The sequence below is a fragment of the Ovis aries genome, chromosome 5, assembly GCF_016772045.2.
Source record: "Ovis aries strain OAR_USU_Benz2616 breed Rambouillet chromosome 5, ARS-UI_Ramb_v3.0, whole genome shotgun sequence".
Taxonomy (NCBI): Eukaryota; Metazoa; Chordata; class Mammalia; order Artiodactyla; family Bovidae; genus Ovis; species Ovis aries.
In genome coordinates, this window is record NC_056058.1 from 65902458 (window position 1) to 65922450 (window position 19993).

The 19993-nt window shown below is 41.1% G+C and overlaps 1 long non-coding RNA gene across 1 annotated transcript; it reads left to right on the forward strand.

Annotated features, from left to right (window-relative positions):
- Positions 1-11923: 11923 nt before the first annotated feature.
- LOC101111190 (uncharacterized) lies at positions 11924-18744 on the forward strand. The gene is made up of 4 exons (XR_009600715.1): positions 11924-12154; positions 16444-16501; positions 18438-18476; positions 18608-18744. It is a non-coding gene; the product is annotated as an uncharacterized LOC101111190 (long non-coding RNA).
- Positions 18745-19993: the final 1249 nt, after the last annotated feature.

Here is a 19993-nt window from a genome sequence, read left to right on the forward strand (position 1 = left end):
ACACAGGGGTATATTTTCATTACCTTGGGTTTGGATATGGATTCTTAAAGAGGACGCTAAGATAACCACCAACAAAATAAACAGATGGACAAAGTGAACTTCATCAACATTAAAAACTTCTGTGCAAAGGACATTATCAAGAAAGTGAAAAGACAACTTATGGAATGGGAGATAACACTTTCAAATCATGTATCTGATAAGAAATGAATATCCAGAATATATAAAGAATGCCTACAACTCAATAACAAAAGGACAAATCCAATTTTAAAATAGGAAAAGAGCTTAAACATATGCTTCCCCAAAGAAAATACACAGATGACCAATAAACATATGAAAATGGGCTCAACGTCATTAGCCATTAGTGAAATGCAAATCAGAACCAGGAGATACCACTTTATACCACCTAGAATGGCTAAGCTTGTTTGTTTTTAAGGAAATAAAGAGTGTTTGTGAGAAAGTAGGACAACTAGAACCCTTGTACGCTGATGGTGGGAATATAAAATGGTGCACCCACTGAGGAAAATGGCATGGTCGTTCCTCAAAAAGCTAAATGTAGAATTACCATATTTCCCAGCAATTCATCTTAGACATACACCCCAAAAAATATTAAGCGGGGACTTTAACAGATACTTGCACACCAGTGCTCATTGCAGCATCATTCACGATATCCAAACAGGAAAAACAACCCAAGTGTCCATCAGCAGATGAATGGATAAACAAAACATGGTGTATACATACAATGGAATATGAGTTATCCATAAAAAGGAATGGTGTTCTGATACATGCTACAACATAGACGAAACTTACAAACATTACACTATATGGAATAGGACATACATAAAAGGACAAATATTATATGATTGCACTTATATGAAAAATCTACAATAGGCAAATTCAGAGAGACAGAAGGTAGAATGGTGGTTGCCAGGGGCTGAGGGAAGGGGGAATGGGGAGTTGTTGCCTAACAGTTACCATGTTTCTGCTTGGGATGATTAAAAAGTTTTGGAAATATATAATGTACATATTATTGTACAACACTGTGAATGGAATCATACTACTGAGTTATACATTAAAATGGATAAAATAGCAAATTTTATGTTACATATTTGTGTGTATATATATGTATATATATATATATATATATATATATATTTATAATGACAAATTTTTTTTAAAGAAAGAATCCAGATAGAAACTAGAGCAATTTTCTTATAGTCTTCACCACTTGGTAGGGGTGGAAAACTCCCATAATGAACCAAGATATATAAGATGGATTTAAAATTCAAATAGAAAATAACTCAGCATACAGCAACATAAACATTCAATGCACTGTCTACATTCCACATTCTTGGTCTTTTAAAATTATGATTCAAGTTCAGAATGGTGCTCTTACCATAGTCCAAACTTCTCCATCATACTGGAAATCCAAAGAGATGGCTGGTAGGTACCAAAGACACAAATGAGAGGCAGGAAAGGACAGCAAATGACAACCATCAACAGATGTACTGAAGTCACAGGAGGGCCAGCATTACCTTGGGAGAATTTAGGATGAAAACAGAATTAAGTCAAGAGCCAAAACTCAGAGGTGCTCAAGAAAATTAGCTGTGAATCAAAAGTAATAGCTGAGAGAAGGAACCACAGACAAGAGGACAACGCCCTGGGGCCGACCATAATAGACTACAGAAGAGCAAAATCAGAGCCCAGCACCAGGCACAAAGATAAAGATAAAGCAAGGTCAGGGTTCAGAAGAGGCTGTCCAGGCAGAGAGGTCAGGAGTTGGGAAGGGTAATAGGAGCACTATGTGAATATGGGCCTCTGAGCCTTCCTCGAGGGTCTCTTGCACCCTGCTTCAGAGCTCTACCGAGAGAAGTTATAAAAAACACAAGTAACAGGACACAATTCCAGACTCACTGAATCAGCATCTCCAGGCAGCTTATTAAAAAGCAGAGAGATAACCGCTGACAAAGGTTCATCTAGTCAAAGCTATGATTTTTCCAGTAGTCATGTATGGATGTGAGAGCTGGATCATAAAGAAAGTTCAGTGCTGAATAATTGACGCTTTCAAATTGTGGGGCTAGAGAAGACTCTTGGGAGTCCCTTAGACTGCAAGGAAATCAAACCAGTCAATCCTCAAGGAAATCAACCCTGAATATTTATTGGAAGGACTGACGCTTAAATTCCAACACTGGCCACTTGACGTGAAGAGCCGACTCATTGGAAAAGACCCTGATGCCGGGAAGGATTGAGGGCACGAGGAGAAGGGGGCAACACAGGATGAGATGTTTGGATAACGTCATCAACTCAATGAACATGAGTTTGAGAAAATTCAGGAAGCCTGGTATGCTGCAGTCTGTGGGATCAGACACAACCAGTTGGACACCACTTAGTGACTGAACCATAAACAATATGCATTTTAGCATTTTTCCAGATGCTTCTTATGGGCTTCCTTGATAGCTTGCTGCTGCTGCTAAGTCGCTTCAGTTGTGTCCAACCCTGTGCAACCCCATAGACAGCAGCCCACCAGGCTCCCCCATCCCTGGGATTCTCCAGGCAAGAACACTGGAGTGGGTTACCATTTCCCTCTCCAGTGCATGAAAGTGAAAAGTGAAAGTGAAGTTGCTCAGTCGTGTCCGACCCCTAGCGACCCCGTGGACTGCAGCCTACCAGGCTCCTCAGTCCGAAGTGCTCAAGAGTACCAGAGTGGGTTGCCATTTCCTTCTCCTCCCTTATGGCTCAGTTGGTAAAAAATCCACCCGCAATGCAGGAGACCTCGGTTTGATTCCAGGGTCAGAAAGATCCGCTGGAGAAGGGAAAGGCTACCCACTCCAGTATTCTTGGGCTTCCCTTGTGGCTCAGCTGGTAAAGAATCCGCCTGCAATGTGGGAGACCTGGGTTCGATCCCTGGGTTGGGAAGACCTCCTGGAGAAGGGAAAGGCTACCCATTCCAGTATCCTGGCCTGGAGAATTCCATGGACTGTATAGTCCATGGGGTCGCAAAGAGTCGGACACAACTGAGCGACCTTTACTTCGCTTTGCTTCAGACGTGTAAAGTAAAATTAGGCTCCTAATTTGTGATTAGGCTCTCTAAATTGTGATAACTACAGATCATTCACTCAGCTTCTGAGATAGACCACCAGTCCCCAGGTTCAACACTAGCCCACAGGATTGATCCACACTGGGAGCTTGCAGGTCCTGCCAGCAAGTTTTAATAAACACAGACTCTGAGCTTGTGGGGCTGGAGAGGGAGCTATGACAGAAGCACCTACTAGTCATAGAGCTCTCGCCCTGTGCCATGCCTTCCTGGCATTGCTACATTTAATGCTTACTTATGAGGAGAGTCCCATGATCAGGCCCAGTTTATAGATGATGAAGCTGAGACTAACAGAAGCAAAGCAGCATATCCTGGGCCTCCTGGCCAGGCTGGAGCAGCTTCAGGTTCTGGGCCAGTTTGACTCCAAGACCTATGCTCTTTCCATATACCACAGTTTACAAAATGTTTCAACAGTTGTTTTAAAAATGTAGGGGATAGAAGAGGAGGTTTTAGCATTAGTTGATGCTGAGTCATTGGTTAATGGAAAAAACCTTTTTCACCATGGCAAGCCCAGGGCATTATGGGTAAGCAAGACTGGACTGTCTTCTCTAATCATCTTGACTCCCCAGCCAGAAGGGATTGTCAGGATATGTAATCTCGTTCGGCCTTTTTTAATTTTTTTTTTTCCATTTCAGTGAAGAAGGGTCTGAGATTAAGTTTGGGAAGAGATCGAAAAGCAAAGCTCAGAGGAATAGATTAAAATGATGCCGAGGCATCCTGAATCACGAGGGGAAAAAATGATAGAACTTTGTTGATGGAGCTGCTGAAGGAAGATAAGACACTCAAGGCATCTCAGAGGGAAAGGGGGGCTGGGTTGGGAAAGAGAACCGAGCAGAAGGAAGAGATAACCCGGTGGAGAGCAGAGATAAGAGGCAGGGTGAGGCAAGGCCAGGGAGGAAGACTGGATTCTCTGCAGGCTCTCCAGGACTCTGTCTTTCTTTTTCTTGTTCTCTCTCAGAATATATCTTAAAAGGGAGAAAGGAGGCCATATTTGTAGTATATTTGTAGTATACCTTAAAGGTTCAATTCTGATCACTCAGTCTCTGTGCCTGAAAACATAGTCACATTTGCTGTAAATCTAAGCCAGCCTCTTCAAGACTGTGAGACCCAGGCCCAAGACCCTCTGGCATCACGTCCTTTACATCATGGGATCATCCCCCTCCCCGATTTCTAGGTTGGTCATATTCAGACAAACATATGCAGGGAGAACACCTGATTTTACTGAGGTTATTAGGGGGAGACCGACAACTCCCAGCTGACTAGTCCTTCCCACCTCACATACTAGCATAATCCCTGGGAGGTCACGCGGCACTTTGTGTGCCAGGATGGGCCAGAGTACAGGATGGAGCCTTTGGCTTTGGAGCTGTTCCATAGCTTGAGTGCCAGCTCGACTACAGAGGAATTACTCTGTATCTGAGCTTCCATTTCCTCATCTCTCAAACAGGGATAAGACTAGCAGCTCCCTCACAGAGTGATTGTTTTGATGAAATAAAATAATGCACGCACAGTGCTCAGGGCAGTGCCTGGCACACAGAAGAGCTCAAATTGTGTTCGCCTGACTGCTGGCCCTGTTAGTATGTCCAAGTGCAAAGCTGGGTGCATATGGCAGGCACCCCATGAAGATGCTATTGAGCCCCTGGGTTGAGGAGTCAGGATGCTTGATTCTAGTTCTATCTCATTCACCATCAAGGGAAACAGGGTGTCACTGGGCCTCTCCGTGCTTCCATTTATCTCCTCTATAAAACGGAGTGCTGCCCTTCCTCTGACACAAACTGCTATGTGTTTTAAAATGCTTAGGAAAGCATGAGAGCATAGAAATACAGAAGTGGTCCCTGCCATTACTCTATCACTGCACTTTTACAAAGCTAATCACTCACTACTGAATTATCAACTTTCACTGTAGCTAAGAACTGTTGCTATAATTTGTCTTCAACTCCTAGGGTGGAATGTTTCCTCCTTCCTCCATTGACTCCAGACACTGGCATCAAAGTCACAGCTGCAAGGAAGTGTGCAGGGAGAATTCCAAACCTTCATTCTTTTATCTCTCTTCCTTCTTTTTGCCTCTCAGGTACATTAGAAGTGATTCAAGTCTCTATATTTTGCGTTTAGCCTAATAAATGGCTTTAGAGACTATAAGTGTCTGGGAATGAGGAACAGGTCTCTCTAGTTCATTCTTAGACCCCAGGACCCAATAGGACCCTTGGCACATAGGAGTCATCTAGCACACTTTTGTAACATGAATGAATGTGCTTGAAATCAAGACTGTTTCAGTTCAGTTCAGTTCACTTCAGTTTCTCAGTCATGTCTGATTCTTTGCGACCTCATGAATTGCAGCACACCCGGCCTCCCTGTCCATCACCAACTCCTGGAGTTTACACAAACTCATGTCCATCGAGTCAGTGATGCCATCCAGCCATCTCATCCTCGGTCGTCCCCTTCTCCTCCTGCCCCCAATCCCTCCCAGCATCAGAGTCTTTTCCAGTGAGTCAACTCTTTGCATGAGATGGCCAAAGTACTGGAGTTTCAGCTTTATCATCATTCCTTCCAATGAAATCCCAGGGCTGATCTCCTTCAGAATGGACTTGTTGGATCTCCTTGCAGTCCAAGGGACTCTCAAGAGTCTTTTCTAACACCACAGTTCAAAAGCATCAATTCTTCAGCACTCAGCTTTCTTCACAGTCCAACTCTCACATCCATACATGACCATGGAAAAACCATAGCCTTAACTAAATGGACCTTTGTTGGTAAAGTAATGTCTCTGCTTTTTAATATGCTATCTAGGTTGGCCATAACTTTCCTTTCAAGGAGTAAGCATCTTTTAATTTCATGGCTGCAGTCACCATCTGCAGTGATTTTGGAGCCCCCCCAAAATAAAGTCTGACACTTTTTCCACTGTTTCCTCATCTACTTCCCATGAAGTAATGGGACCAGATGCCATGATCTTCGTTTTCTGAATGTTGAGCTTTAAGCCAACATTTTCGCTCTCCTCTTTCACCTTCATAAAAAAGCTCTTTAGTTCCTCTTCACTTCACTTTCTGCCATAAGAGTGGTGTCATCTGTGTATCTGAAGTTACTGAGATTTCTCCCGGCAATCTTGATTCCAGCTTGTGCTTCTTCCAGCCCAATGTTTCTCATGATGTACTCTGCATATAAGTTAAATAAGCAAGGTGACAATATACAGCCTTGACATATTCCTTTTCCTATTTGGAACCAGTCTGTTGTTCCATGTCCAGTTCTAACTGTTGCTTCCTGACCTGCATACAGATTTCTCAAGAGGCAGGTTAGGTGGTCTGGTATTCCCATCTCTTTCAGAATTTTCCACAGTTTATTGTCATAGTCAATAAAGCAGAAATAGATGTTTTTCTGGAACTCTCTTGCTTTCTCGATGATCCAGCGGATGTTGGCAATTTGATCTCTGTTCTTCTGCCTTTTCTAAAACCAGCTTGAATATCTGGAATGCAAAAGTAGGAAGTCAAGAAACACCTAGGGTAACAGGCAAATTTGGCCTTGGAATCTGGAATTAAGCAGGGCAAAGGCTAATAGCGTTTTGCCAAGAGAATGCACTGGTCATAGCAAACACCCTCTTCCAACAACACAAGAGAAGACTCTCCACATGAACATCACCAGATGGTCAACACCAAAATCAGATTGATTATATTCTTTGCAGCCAAAGATGGAGAAGCTCTATACAGTCAGCAAAAACAAGACCGGGAGCTGACTATGGCTCAGATCATGAACTCCTTATTGCCAAATTCAGACTTAAATTGAAGAAATAGGGAAAACCACTAGATCATTCAGGTATGACCTAAATCAAACCCCTTATGATTATACAGTGGAAGTGAGAAATAGATTTAAGTGACTAGATCTGATAGATAGAGTGCCTGATGAACTATGAATGGAGGTTCGTGACATTGTACAGGAGACAGGGTTCAAGACCATCCCCATGGAAAAGAAATGCAAAAAAGCAAAATGGCTGTCTGGGGAGGCCTTACAAATAGCTGTGAAAAGAAGAGAAGTGAAAAGCAAAGGAGAAAACAAAAGATATAAGCATATGAATGCAGAGTTCCGAAGAATAGCAAGGAGAGATAAGAAAGCCTTCCTCAGTGATCAGTGCAAAGAAATAGAGGAAAACAACAGAATGGGAAAGACTAGAGATCTCTTCAAGAAAATTAGAGATACCAAGGGAACGTTTCATGCAAAGATGTGCACAATAAAGGACAGAAATGGTATGGACCTAACAAAAGCAGAAGATATTAAGAGGTAGCAAGAATACACAGAACTGTACAAAAAAGATCTTCATGACCCAGGTAACCACTATGGTGTCATCACTCACCTAGAGCCAGACATCCTGGAATGTGAAGTCAAGTGGGCCTTAGGAAGCAACACTACGAACAAAGCTAGTGGAGGTGATGGAATTCCAGTTGAGCTATTTCAAATTCTGAAAGATGATGCTGTGAAAGTGCTGCACTCAACATACCAGCAAATTTGGAAAACTCAGCAGTGGCCACAGGACTGGAAAAGGTCAGTTTTCATTCCAATTCCAAAGAAAGGCAATGCCAAAGAATGCTCAAACTACCGCACAATTGCACTCATCTCACATGCTAGTAAAGTAATGCTCAAAATTCTCCAAGCCAGGCTTCAGCAATATGTGAACCATGAACTTCCATTCTTTTAGATATTATTCTATTTTGCCTTATCTTCCAGTCTGAAATAAAACATCATATTTTTGTCATTGACCTTCCTCGTCCCCTATGTTATTTGCAATGAAACATTTATAATCCATACTGAGGATTTAGGTAGGTGTTAGCTGTTGTATAAGGGTTTTAACATGTATTCTCTTATGTATATCTCACAATGAACTTCTAGCTAGGTGCGAATATTATTCCCACTTTACAAGTAAAGATATGGAGGATCAAAGAGTTTACTAGAGAAGCTAACACACACTGAAGTCTGTCTTTGTTTCAACATTATACATTTTATGTTTATTAGCTCATTTGACTTTTCACAAAATATTATGAAATAGATATCATTATCACTTACATTTTAGAATCCATGAGGGTTATACAACTTGTCTGGTAGATGATAGGCCTTGATTTAACTCATGTCTGCTCGATTCTGGTGCCATTCTGACATCATGCCACAGTGCCCCTGCCCCATCTACCTGCTGGAGATACATATATTGAGTAAAACTTCTTCATTTGCATAAAAATGCTTTCAACCTATTCAGAGAACCTGCATGCCTCCGTGGGACTTTTCTTACCTTGGCTAAATATTCCCAATTCCTTCCTAGTTTCTTCATTTAGTTTTTGGGTGGCAAGTGGATGGTTACAGGCCACTTTGAACATAAACACACACCACACACATATAATTGTGTATGTATAAAAGTCTAGAACTCTTATTAGATTCTCCAAGAATTCTGCAAAGCCCCAAATGATTAGGAACCTAATTCAAACACAAGCAAACAGCAATAACAACACCACAATTAACATTCTCATAGATTTCCTAGACCCAGGTAAATGCAGTCTGTTAGGGGAATATGAACTGTTACACCTCAGTTAGATGGGAACTCAGATCATTCCATTGAGCCTGGGGATTAATTTCTTTTCTCATTTGGCCACAGGATGTGCGAAATGGTCCCAAATTGTTTCCTTCAGACTCAACATCTCTCCTGACTCAGGAGCCTGAAGTCAGCGTGAGGAGACTCACACGACTGCGATTTCCTAAGCAAAATCCAGGGCCCTGAGATTAAATTCCTTGTGTTTATGCCTCAGCCTCACTTTTACTACCTCAGTAACATCCCAAATTCTTTTTTTCTAGTCCTTTTCCCTCCCAGTCTTCTGGTAGCACTAGGTGGAGGTTAAAAGACCTCTGCTGGGAAGAGTAAGTCTCAGCTCCACCACTGTATGCCTTATTTTTTCTTTTAAAATCTCAAGTTCGTGTCTAAGCTTTTCTCAATCTCTTTCCTCAAAATGTACCATGGAGATGATAGTAAAGGTTTCACAGGGCTGTGACTTAGGACATGCATGAGGACAGTGCCTGGTCCATAATTCCTGATGGTGAATGAGAGCCCTCAGGCAGGACTCCCATCCCGTCTCCTCACTGCATCTCTGTTGATCTTCCTACTCACATACCTTCATTCTCAGGCCACACTGGCTGGGGAGCAGAGGTCACATCTTCCAGCTCCCAGCTGACTTGTTTCCTTCCAAGTACAGAGACATTTTTTGGTTTTATGATTTGTTTTTTCACTGTTCATCACACCAGGGGAACAGCTGATGAGTGGCAAAATTACAAACTTGGAGAAGAGACAAAAATTAAAAAAAAAAATCTCACTATTAGAATAAATCTGAGATTCTGAAAGCTCCATTGACTCCTTTTTACATGGCTCTACAGAACTCTCAGCTATGTTTCTCTCTAGGTTGGACATCTTTAATCTTCGGAGACCTCTCAGTTGCTTTTTTCCTGCTCACATCACTCAATAGAGAGGCCCCATTCTATGATTTAGGCTCAGAAATTGTGTGTGTGTGCGTGTGTGTGTTTTTTTTTTTTAAAGAGCTGTGGTCAAGTATGCCATGCAAAGGCTTCCTGACTTGTATTTCGTATTTTATAAGACATCTCCAAGTATGGATCTCCTGCTGCAGGGCCCTCCTTTACTCTGAATGTGTTTGGTCTGCAGACACCATCTGAAGAAACCCTACCTAGGTAGGCAAATCCTTACCTCCACTCTGTGGCTGCCTAGAAATGGAGCTCAGAGACATGGTGTGACTTTCCCAAGATCACACAGCAAAGCAGAGGGAGAGCTGAGACTCGTTCCTCGGTTTCAGATGCTTTAAATTTGGGCCCAGAGACCCCTGAGGGTGATGTTTTCAGTAGAGAACTGATATTAAATTGAGGCCCAGAAAAGACCAATGAGGTGAGAGAGGGCTTGCAGTAAGTTAGGGAGATTGCTGAGACCAGAGGCCAGTTTTTCTAATCCCATGTACAGTTACTGTTTGTCCCACGACTGGCAGCAACTATCTCTCAGGAGAGCTCCCTGAGGGCAGGTTTTCCTATTTGCTCCTCAAGTATCAGGATTCACTTCTTCTCAGCCCTGAACTGGATCATAATGCTCATCAACAATATGAAGTCCAAGCAGTTTTTAATGACCCCAAACATGCATGAGGACTTGGCTGTCAACCCAGGAAAACTGCAAATAAAGTGAACACGGAAATAAAGTGAACACTGCTCTGATCATAGTCACATTTCTCTTTCCTTGAGGTTCTTACAATAGGCTTTTCTTGGTCTCAGGGTTGGATGGTGGAAAAGTGGGCGCAAGGAACTGTTAGGAGTATTTGTTCTCTTACTGTATCTCTCTGTTTTACAAAACCAGCCAAAACTCCACGGTCTGAGCAAGCTGCCATTTCCAGCAAATCAAGGGATTCTTAGAGGGAAAAGTGGTTGGAGATGAGATTGTATATCTTTTTTTTGGGACTTCATTTGGATACATAGAAATATGTAGCATGATACTTGGTAAAGGCCTTTTGAATCTATGATTCATTAAGCATGGCCTACCTGGTTGCTTCTCTATGCAGGGACCGCAACATATTAAAATGAGGAAATCTTGACCTCTGTCCATAAAAGTGTAGGATACACAGGCTTGGGTGGAGCAAATAACCACTCAGTGGGCTTTGTTTGGGGGTAGACTTGTGAAGAAGTGCCCTGGGGACCCAAAGGAAGGAGAGAAGGAGTCTAACTGGGAAAGGAGGGCCAGGGTGATTTCTCTCAAAGATCCTTGAATTGGCTCTTCATGGATGAGAGCATTACATTGAGCAGAGTGAACAGGCAGGGATAACAGTCTGAGCAGAGATAGGGGGACTTGTAGGAGCATGGAATCTCTGTGATTGTTTGAATCTAGTTTAATCTAATGGAGACAGGAAGCTAGGAGTAGCCTAGGTTCTTAAAGGCTTGATTGATGGACTGAGGAATTTAGATTTGACCCCAGGGTCCTAAGAAACCGTTCATGTGTTTGGAGAAGGGAATGGCACTTTGAGCTCTGATTTTGGAAATATTGTGCTGGCAAGACTGTGGAAGCTGTATTGGAGAGGAGTAAACCCAGGCCCTGCTCTCATTTGGACAGGAGAGGAGTGTGTCAGCTAGGATGATGGCAGCAGTGATGGCAGAGAAGGGACAGAGTCAGAGCCATTTAGGACCTGGAACTGAGAGGAGCTGGTGACTGGAGCAAGAAGGAAGGACGACTGATTCTCTGCACTTGGGACTGTAGGTGATGTGATGGGTTCACTAGTAAAGGAACCCCAGAAGGAAGAAGGAAAATTATTTGGGTGATCTTGAGTTTGAAGTGCCCCTGGATAATGTCTAACAGGAAGTTGGAAATGTGGGGCTGGGTGGACCTACAGATGCCTCGGTGGGGATTGGTGTCTTGTAGGAGACAGGAAGAATAAAAGAAAAGCAGCCCCCCCCACTACGGCCACAAAAGAAATTTACAATCATTGATAAACTGCATGCTATAAGGCATGAGACTCTTGGAACAAGTCCAGTGGGAACAGTTCATAATCTTGAGAACAAGATATGATCCTGGGGTCAGAAAACTGACCTCAGCCTGTTTCTCAACTGGTGTCTCAGAATCACATGTTTTACGGATCTGGTAGAAAGTTTATAGATAAGAATGTTAGTCTTAGTTACTGATTTGTTATTGATTACTGTTTCCTAAGTACTCAATGGCTAATGGTCATTTTATTCTTTGGCCCCAAAGGCCACATGAGTTATTGTTTAACTCCCCGCATATTCTTTCATTAACGGCTGAAAATATAATAAAGCTGGCTTGGATTCAGTTTCTGCACCTTCACTTTGGAGCGGTGTTGGTCCCCTGATACTCGCTTTTCTCTGAATTCTTGCCTTCTTTCTCATTCTCTCGCCGAATCGCGCTTTCAGAAACCCGGCTTGTCAAGCCTGTCTAGACAAGAGGCGCCGAAACAGGGACCCGAAAGTCAATCCAGCCTGCGAAGCTAGCTCCTAGCGGCGTAGAACGCAGGGAAATTTGGCCAGCTAGGCGGAAGAGGAAAGTACTTGGTAAGTACCCCCCTGCGGATTTGTCAATCAGGGTAATGATGGGGCAAAATCCTTCTAAGCATTGTGATTATATGCAAGTGTTAAAAACTTCGTTTAAAAGTTCGGGGGTCGAGATATCTCACTCCTCTTTTAAAGAATTGTTTTCTGCCATTGAAAAATATTGCTACTGCCATCTATGGGGTCGCACAGAGTCGGACACGACTGAAGCAACTTGGCGGCAGCAGCAGATCCAGATAAAGGGACTTTGAGGCATGAGGAATGGGACGAAGTTATGCGTTGCCTGCGCAGTGCCTACCAACGCGACGAAAAGATTCTGTCTCTACGGTCAATAGGGAATCTTATTAGCACAGCTGTAGGACTGCTGCAATCTGAAACCACAGATTCAGGGGATTCTGTAGAACAAATACAGGAACAATGGAGGAAATGAATTTATATGAAAACAGAGGTGATGAGGAAGAGAAACAATCAATAGAAATGAAAAATAAGAGCCAAAAGAATGATAAAAGTCAAGAACAGATCTTTCTTGCTCGACCAAATGCACCTTTTGTCGAGCCCCCTCCTTTCAATCCTGAAACCCCTTGGGATGATGGATTTGCTTTTAAACCACGGATAACTGTGCCTAATAAAATGACGCCTTTACAAAAGGGAGTTCGTATGGCACAATTGCAGGGGGATGAAGACGCTTTAATTCTCCCTGTGGCTGTAACCCAAATCCCATCAGATCCTCAGTTCCCTCAAGGAGGAATGCATTATGAATGATTATCATGCCATATCATTTAAAACTATAAAGGAGATAAAACAGGCACGCATCTAATATGGAACTAATTCTCCTTATACTATGGGACTAATTCAGGGACTTTCACAAGCTGAACAGTTAATTCCTTATGATTGGGAAATGATAGCCAGAACTTGCCTATCCGCCTCAGAATTTTTACAATTTAGCACCTGGTGGCAAGACGAAGCAAATCACAAGCTTGCAGAATGCAACAGCCAACCCGCCAGTTGATATAACACTTGATCAATTAATGGGTAGTGGGGCACATTTTGGCATTCAAGCTCAGTTACAATTTGATGAGCAGTTACTCACTCAAGTGAGAATGATATGTTTAAAAGCCTGGGAGAGAATAAATCCAGCTGGACAAGCCTCGATTTCATTTACTCAAATTAAACTATCAAATGGGGAACCTTATGTAGATTTTATTGCCAGGTTATGTCAAAATTTAAATAAAACAGTTGTACAACCTGGTTTGAGAGATTTGCTGATGCAAGTTCTTGCATATGAGAATGCTAACTCAGAATGTAAAAAGGTGATTCAGCCTCTCAAAGCACAGGGTGCCCCTCTAGAAGAATATCTTTAAGTTTGCCAAGACATTGGGTCAGAACCATATAAAATGCAACTTCTGGCTCAAGTATTATCTACAGCTAATAAAAAGACAGATATGAGATGTCACCAACATGAAAAATTGGGACACATTAAAAAAAGACTGCAAAGGAAGAAGATGGTCAGTTGATAAATTACATTATTGGCTCTGATGCCACTCCTGTTTGTGTTGGTTTTGGAAGTATGTGTCTTAAAACAGGATATCAAAAGTGGCTGTCAGTTGTCAAAGAATCACATGATGATAAGACTTCCCTCCTTCTGTTAACTGCTCTTACTTTTTTTAGAAAAAGAAGAAACTTCCAGCATGATGAATCCACCTGACCTTTCTGATTGTGTTACTGAAATTAGCAGTGGTATTGAAAATTGGTTAAGATGGACATTATGTAAAGGATCAGAAAGTCACTTATTATTAAATGTTGCAGAATGCTCCATTATTGACTGGGGACCCCGAGAAACCCCTAAACTTGTAGAATCTAAAGTGTCTTCTCCATGGGTATATAGAGATAAGAGAGTCAGTACTTATGGCAGTCAATCTCTCACATGGCATGGGGCAGGATTAGCTCCCCCGTGCCTCCTGCAGATTATCATCCTATTCATGATGAAATGGAAAATACCCATGGCACTAAAGAACTAATTGCTTGGAGGGAACAATATACTGAATATATTTTAAATGACCGAAAAGCTATCTTTAATTTTACACTATTCAGACTTGTGTAAGAATTCCTTTTGTTTTTATGACCAGACCAGCAAAATATGATCCCAGTTTGGGATTAGTAACATGTCCTAACTGTTCATTTTATGCATGTATAAATAATACCATTCTTCTTAATGAAAGTTGGCAGGGTATTTGCATTCTTAAAACCACAACTGGCATATGGGTTCCAGTTGATTTACAATGACCTTGGCAAGAAAGCCCTACATTATATGTTATTGAAGAAAAATTGAAAAATCTTAAATGTGTTAAACATTTTCTGGGATTGCTAATTGCTGCCATCTTAGGCATTATAGCTATTGCCACTATGGGAGCCGTAGCCAGAATAGCTCTTCATAAATCTGTACAAACAGTTCATCTTGTATAAGAATGGCATAAAGATGCCGATTTCCTTTGGACCACTCAACAAAAAATTGATGGAAAGTTGGCCTCCCAAGTGGCCGACCTTCAAACATCTTTTATTTTATTAGGAGATCAACTAGTCAATTTACAAAAACAGGTGAGCCTAAGATGTGATTGGAACTATACTTCCTTTTGCGTAACGGCTTTCAAATATAATAAGACTCAATTCAAATGGGTTAAAGTTAAACAACACCTATTGAACCAAGATAATATTTCTGTAGATATTCAATATCTACAACACGATATATTAAAAGCTTTTAATAAACATCTTGATGTAATTTCTGGATCCAGATTTTCTTGATACTGTTGCTAATAATCTTTTTTCTTTTAATCCCTTAAAACAGATCAAGACATTTGGATATGGAATTGCTCTGGTTATGGGAGTGCTATTAATTATGTGTTTATGTTTCTGTATAGTCTGGAGAAGAACGATCAAGAGACAACGAAGCCAACAACAGCAACTAACATTTCTCACCATTTCTCATCATGTGCAAAATCAAAAAGGGGGAGATGTAGGAGACAGGAAGAATAAAAGAAAAGCAGGCCCCCACTAGGGCCACAAAAGAAATTTATAATCATTGATAAACTGGATGCTATAAGGCATGAGACTCTTGGAACAAGTCCAGAGGGAACAGTTCATAATCTTGAAAATAAGATACGATCCTGGGGTCAGAAAACTGACCTCAGCCTGTTTCTCAACTGGTGTCTCAGAAACACATGTTTTACGGATCTGGTAGAAAATCTATAGATAAGAATGTTAGTCGTAGTTACTGATTTGTTATTGATTACTGTTTCCTAATTACTCAATGGTTAATGATCATTTTGTTCTTTGGCCCCAACGGCCACATGAGTTATTGTTTAGCTCCCTGCATATTCTTTCATTCACGGCTGAAAGTATAATAAAGCTGGCTTGGATTCAGTTTCTGCACCTTCACCTTGGAGCGGTGTTGGTCCCCTGATCCTCGCTTTTCTCTGAATTCTTGTGTCTTGTTTCTCATTCTCTCACTGTATTGCGCTTTTGGAAACCCTGCTTGTCGAGCCGGTCTCAACAGCATCTGATGACTGGCACCTCCCTCTGATTAAATAATTATTACTGTGATGATACAGTGTAAGTGCTGAATAGGGACTTCCAAAGCTTTCATATGTATCATCTCATAGGGGAGCGTTCCAGACTATCGATATTATTCTTGGAGTCGTTGATACTAAACAATAGTTACTGAGTGCTTAGTATAGGAAAGGGCTGGGTTTGATGCTTTCAGAGCATTATCTTATTGTGAGCCCTTGTCCGGATGTTTGGGGTAGATTCTATTATTACATTCATTATAAAGGAGAAGAAACTGATATTTGTAAGATTAAAACATTTACCAGAGTTGGATATGTGACATTTCAAACTGAACAACCCTCATTGTCCTGAGACCTGGACTAATTTTCCCGTAGTGCCATGACAGGGCCGCATGCACCATGCAGGATCAAACATCCTCCCATCCAAGAAGACTAACAGTGAGGAAGAAGGTGGTCTTCTCCCCTCTCCTTCTTCCTTTGATTATACAAATGTAACCCACTAAGCACTTGAGGCAGCACAATGCTCACCTGTCTCCTTGTAAGTCTTACAAGCATCCTGTTTTAATGGATCACGTCTCATCCATCACTCCTCAGGCTCTGGCTCAATTTTTTCTGTGCTGAGGCATAAGGAACCTGAGCTATTTGGAACCCCTGAAAAGCCACCTAGTGGTGTCCAATCTGATACCATCTGCCTGGAAGCGTACAAACCAGTCAACCTTCACTTTCTTTCAGGCCAAGAGCATCATGCACCCTTGGGTAGCCATCCTGGGTCTCCTACTCCTCCTGACAGGTAGGCGAACAGGTGGGCTGTGCTTTGGAAGCCCTGAGGATGGGGGAATGTAGTTGAGTATGTAGGTATGGTCAAGCAAGGTAGATTTCTAGGACATTGTTTAAAAATAACGGGGTCAACTAGTGAGCGAAGAACAAAGCCTAAACCTTAAGCCAAAGAAATTGCTTAAACACCAAGAATTATAAAATCTATAGCAAGATGAACAAGGCATGATTCAGTGCATACGCATATGCTGCCACCTGTGTTGTTCATGTGTATGCATGAACTTCTCATGTGTATGTAGCAAACAGCAACCATTGTTATCACGGCATGGAAAGGAACCGGAGGAAGAAATGGGGATGGATGGGAAGGAGAGTTACCTTCCCTCTTTTCCAGTGGCTTAAGACTCCGTACTTCCAATGTAGTGGGTGTGGGTTCCATCCCTCATTGGGAAACTGAGATTCCCCATCTGTGCTGTATGGGAAATTTTTTTTTAATAGATAATATATTTTCATTCAAAACATTCTATGAGAGAGGAGAGAAAATGAGTGATAGATATACCCTAAAATTTAAAAACAATCTTTACAGGTAGAATATGAGCAAAAGTACAATTTTAAATTATACTTCTATAACAAATTTTTAAAATTAATATGTATTAGCTTTGTGATACAAAATGATATTAAGCAAAATTAAATATCAGAATTCCAGTGAAGAAAATACTTTTATACTATGTAACAATGAGTGTCTTATTCCCAAAGCATTTCCCAGACTCACAGCCCAGTCCTAACTATGAAAAGTGAAAGTGAAGTTGCTCAGTCCTGTTGGACTCTTTGTGACCCAATGGACTGTAGTCTACCAGGCTCCTCCATGCGTCCATGGGATTTTCCAGGCAAGAGTGCTGGAGTGGGTTGCCATCTCCTTCTCCAGGAGATCTTTCTGACCCAGGGATCAAACCCAGGTCTCCCGCATTGTAGGCAGACACTTTTTACTGTCTGAGCCACCAGGGAAGTCCTGACTGTGATTAGCTGTTAAGTCTCATAGTTCTTTTAGGAACTTTTTGCCAATGCACAGTGTTTAAGCCACTGCCACAGGTGAGTCTTCCTGCCTGTTTGTTTCTAAGAGGCAAACTTAGTATTTTACTGAATATTCTCCAATTTTTTGGTTTCACCTGGATAAGTGGACTGTGATTCATTGCACAGAGCTCAAGAAAGGATCCCTGCTTAAATTTTTTGAAATGACGCTAAAGCCCATAAAACTAATTTCTCCTAAAAGTATTATAAACCCATTTTCCTAAGAACTGACTTCTAAAGAGTTTACAAGACTTCTGCTTTCCAGCCAATGATGTTTAATAAAATATTAGACCTTTTTTTTAAAATTTAAATAAGAGAGGGTATTATGAAATGACTATGTTCAATGGCCATTGGAAAATTCAAATAAAAATTGAAAATCAAAACTTTGAATGCAATAGAGTTTTAAAACCAGATTTCAGTTAAGACAGTGATTGAATCTAGGAGAAAGGAAGAGCCACCAGTATGTTTTACATGTTTAATAAACAGATACCTGTCAAATACAGGCTGAATATCCACATATTCATGCATTACTAGATGCCATTTGTCTCAATCAAATCTTTTGGAGAAAAGTTTGATCATATTCACCAAAAAGGCTGAACATATATCTGATCTTTGTCCTGATATTTTCCATAGAAAATCTGTCCTATTGGGTCATTTCATCAATCGAGAAGAATGTTTATATGATCTTTTATCTTCAATCATATCTAATAAATAGTGATGCTGCTGAAGAACATGTTAACATGGAAATTTGCTCATACTAAATTCTAAAAACTCAAGATACAGTCACATAATTTCAAACCAAATAAGCTATATTAAAAAATTAAAATTATTAAAATTAAAATATTGAGACCTCATGTTCTCATGCTTTGGTTTCTCTTTATTTACAGATGGTGTAACCTCTTACAGTCAAGTGACTGCAATAGCCGGTCAGTCTGTCAGGCTACCCTGCTCATATACTGGAGAAATCACATCCGCATGCTGGGGCCGAGGAAAATGTTCTTGGCTGAGCTGCGGAACAGACATTATCCAGACTGATGGATACAACGTTATTTTTCAGAAGGACAGACGTTATCAACTAAAAGGATATATTGGTGAAAGGGATTTGTCCTTGACCATAGAGGATGCTGACCCATCTGATAGTGGCTTGTATTGCTGCCGTATTGAGAAAAGAGGGTGGTTCAATGATATAAAAATCATGCAAGAGTTGAGTATAAGGACAGGTGAGTTTGTGTTCCTACTTCCTTTGATCAATTCCTGTAGGTTCCCAGAGATAAGAGTTTTCTGTTTGGTATTAACTTCCTCTTCCTTTAATAGGGAAATAGGAGGTTCTTATAAGTTTTGTTTTCTAATAACTCTGCAGTAGAATAACTTGTATTATTCTACAATACAATAACACTTGTATTATTCTACAATGGAGTGAAATATTAAGACTAATTTTGATTCAGGATCATAGGCTAGAGGACCTTTCCAGTCAGAATCTCCTAAAGCAGTGCTTCAGGAGTTCTAGTCACTTAATGAAATTCACTGTTCCACACTGAGGTATACTGAACATTTCCATAGAGCTAAACTTATTCCGTTTGAAAACTACCCTTTTCTCAAGATCATATCTTAAAAGAATTTTTAAATGTTCTTTCTTAACATTTTAAGACTTACAGAGAATTTCACATATATAAAATAGATACTTTGACAACAGTCAACACAGTCTTGTTGTGTATACATTGTTCAGTTCAGTTCAGTTGCTCAGTCGTGTCTGACTCTTTGCCACCCCATGGACTGCAGCACGCTAGGCCTCCCTGTCCATCACCAACTCCAGGAGCTTACTCAAACTCACATCCATTGAGTCGGTGATGCCATCAAACCGTCTCATCCTCTGTCGTCTCCTTCTCCTCCTGCCCTCAATCTTTCCCAGCATCAGAGTCTTTTCAAATGAGTTAGTTTTTCGCATCAGGTGGCCAAAGTATTGGAGTTTCAGACCAGCATTAGTCCTTCCAATGAATATTTAGGGTTGATTTCCTTTAGGATGGACTGGTTGGATCTCCTGGCACTCCAAGGGACTATCAGGAGTCTTCTCCAACACCACAGTTCAAAAGTATCAATTTTTCAGCACTCAGCTTTCTTTATGGTCCACCTCTATCATCCATACAAGACTAGGGGAAAAAGCATAGCTTTAACTATACGGATCTTTGTTGGCCAATTGGGGTCTCTTCTTTTTAATATGCTGTCTAGATTGGTCATAGCTTTTCTTCCAAAGAGCAAGTGTCTTAATTTCATGGTTGAAGTCACCATTCACATTGAATTTGGAGCCCCAAAATATGAAATCTGACACCATTTCCACTTTTCCCCCATCTATTCACTGCATAGTCATCTTAGTTTTCTGAATGTTGAGTTTTAAGCCAGCTTTTTCACTCTCCTTTTTCACTTTCATCAAGAGGCTCTTTAGTTC